Source organism: Arachis stenosperma, chromosome 8, assembly GCF_014773155.1.
Source record: "Arachis stenosperma cultivar V10309 chromosome 8, arast.V10309.gnm1.PFL2, whole genome shotgun sequence".
Classification (NCBI taxonomy): Eukaryota; Viridiplantae; Streptophyta; class Magnoliopsida; order Fabales; family Fabaceae; genus Arachis; species Arachis stenosperma.
In genome coordinates, this window is record NC_080384.1 from 21182456 (window position 1) to 21184791 (window position 2336).

At 41.4% G+C, this 2336-nt stretch overlaps 1 non-coding gene across 1 annotated transcript; it reads right to left on the reverse strand.

Annotated features, from left to right (window-relative positions):
* Positions 1-850: 850 nt before the first annotated feature.
* Positions 851-958, reverse strand: LOC130947006 (small nucleolar RNA R71). Its single transcript, XR_009072421.1, has one exon. It is a non-coding gene; the product is annotated as a small nucleolar RNA R71 (small nucleolar RNA).
* Positions 959-2336: the final 1378 nt, after the last annotated feature.

Below are 2336 nucleotides of genomic sequence, written 5' to 3' on the forward strand. Positions count from 1 at the left end.
ATTTCTAATTTCAAAATCTTTTTCAAAAATTACTTGATTTCTTTCCCACTCTTGATTTTCGAAAATCAATTAAAGTTTTTCAAAATGTTTTTAAAATCTTTTTAATTTAGTTTTCGAAATTTCTTCCCCTCTTCTCATATCCTTCTATTTATGGAGTACCACTCCTCCTCAATGCACAATTCGAACTCTATCTGACTAAGTTCGAATTCTTCTACCTCTTCCTTCTAATTTTCTTTTCCTCTGACACCTCAAGGAATCTCTATACTGTGACATAGAGGATTCCATATTTTCTTGTTCTCTTCTCTTTCATATGAGCAGGAACAAAGACAAAGGCATTCTTGTTGAAGCTGACCCTGAACCTGAAAGGACCTTGAAGCGAAAGCTAAGAGAAGCTAAGGCACAACTCTCTGTAGAGGACCTAACAGAAATCTTCAAAGAAGAAGACATGGCAGCCGAAAACAACAACAATGCAAACAATGCAAGGAAGGTGCTGGGTGACTTTACTGCACCTACTCCCGACTTCTATGGGAGAAGCATCTCTATCCCTGCCATTGGAGCAAACAACTTTGAGCTTAAGCCTCAATTAGTTTCTCTGATGCAACAGAATTGCAAGTTCCATGGACTTCCATTAGAAGATCCTCATCAGTTCTTAGCTGAATTCTTGCAAATCTGTGACACTGTCATGACTAATGGGGTTGACCCTGAGGTCTATAGACTTATGCTATTCCCTTTTGCTGTAAGAGACAGAGCTAGGACATGGTTGGACTCACAACCTAAAGAAAGCCTGGACTCATGGGAAAAGCTAGTCAATGCCTTCTTGGCAAAGTTCTTTCCACCTCAAAAATTGAGTAAGCTTAGAGTGGAAGTCCAAACCTTCAGACAGAAGGATGGAGAATCCCTCTATGAAGCTTGGGAAAGATACAAACAATTGATCAGAAAGTGTCCATCTGATATGCTTTCTGAATGGAGCATCATAGGTATTTTCTATGATGGTCTCTCTGAACTATCCAAGATGTCTTTGGATAGCTCTGCTGGAGGATCTCTTCATCTGAAGAAGACGCCTACAGAAGCTCAAGAGCTAATTGAAATGGTTGCAAATAACCAATTCATGTACACTTCTGAAAGGAATCCTGTGAACAATGGGACTAATCAGAAGAAAGGAGTTCTTGAGATTGATGCTCTGAATGCCATATTGGCTCAGAACAAGATATTGACTCAACAAGTCAATCTGATTTCTCAAAGTCTGTCTGGAATGCAAAATGCACCTGGCAGTACTAAGGATGCTTCATCTGAAGAAGAAGCTTATGATCCTGAGAACCCTTCAATGGAAGAGGTGAATTACCTAGGAGAACCCTATGGAAACACCTATAATTCTTCATGGAGAAATCACCCAAATTTCTCATGGAAGAATCAAGAGAGACCTCAACAAGGTTTCAACAACAATAATGGTGGAAGAAACATGTTTAGCAATGGCAAGCCTTTTCCATCATCTTCTCAGCAACAGACAGAGAATTCTAAGCAGAACCACTCTGACTTAGCAACCATGGTCTCTGATCTAATCAAAACCACTCAAAGTTTCATGACTGAAACAAGGTCCTCCATTAGGAATTTAGAGGCACAAGTGGGACAGCTGAGCAAGAAAGTTACTGAACTCCCTCCAAGTACTCTCCCAAGCAACACAGAAGAAAATCCAAAAGGAGAGTGCAAGGCCATCAACATGGCCGAATTTGGAGAGGAAGGAGAGGAAGTGAACGCCACTGAGGAAGACCTCAATAGGCGTGCACTGACCTCCACTGAGTTCCCCAATGAGGAACCATGGGAATCTGAGGCTCAAAATGAGACCATAGAGATTCCATTGGACTTGCTTCTGCCTTTCATAAGCTCTGATGAGTATTCCTCCTCTGAAGAGGATGAGTATGTCACTGAAGAGCAAGTTGCTAAATACCTTGGAGCAATCATGAAGCTAAATGACAAGTTATTTGGAAATGAGACTTGGGAGGATGAACCCCCTTTGCTCACCAAAGAATTGGATGACTTGTCTAGGCAGAAATTACCTCAAAAGAGGCAGGACCCTGGGAAGTTCTCCATACCTTGTACCATAGGCACCATGACCTTCAAGAAGGCTCTGTGTGACCTAGGGTCAAGTGTAAACCTCATGCCTCTCTCTGTAATGGAGAAGCTAGGGATCTCTGAGGTACAAGCTGCAAGAATCTCACTAGAGATGGAAGACAATTCAAAGAAACAAGCCTATGGACTTGTAGAGAATGTTCTGGTAAAAGTTGAAGACCATTACATCCCTACTGATTTCATAGTCCTAGAGACTGGGAAGTGCATGG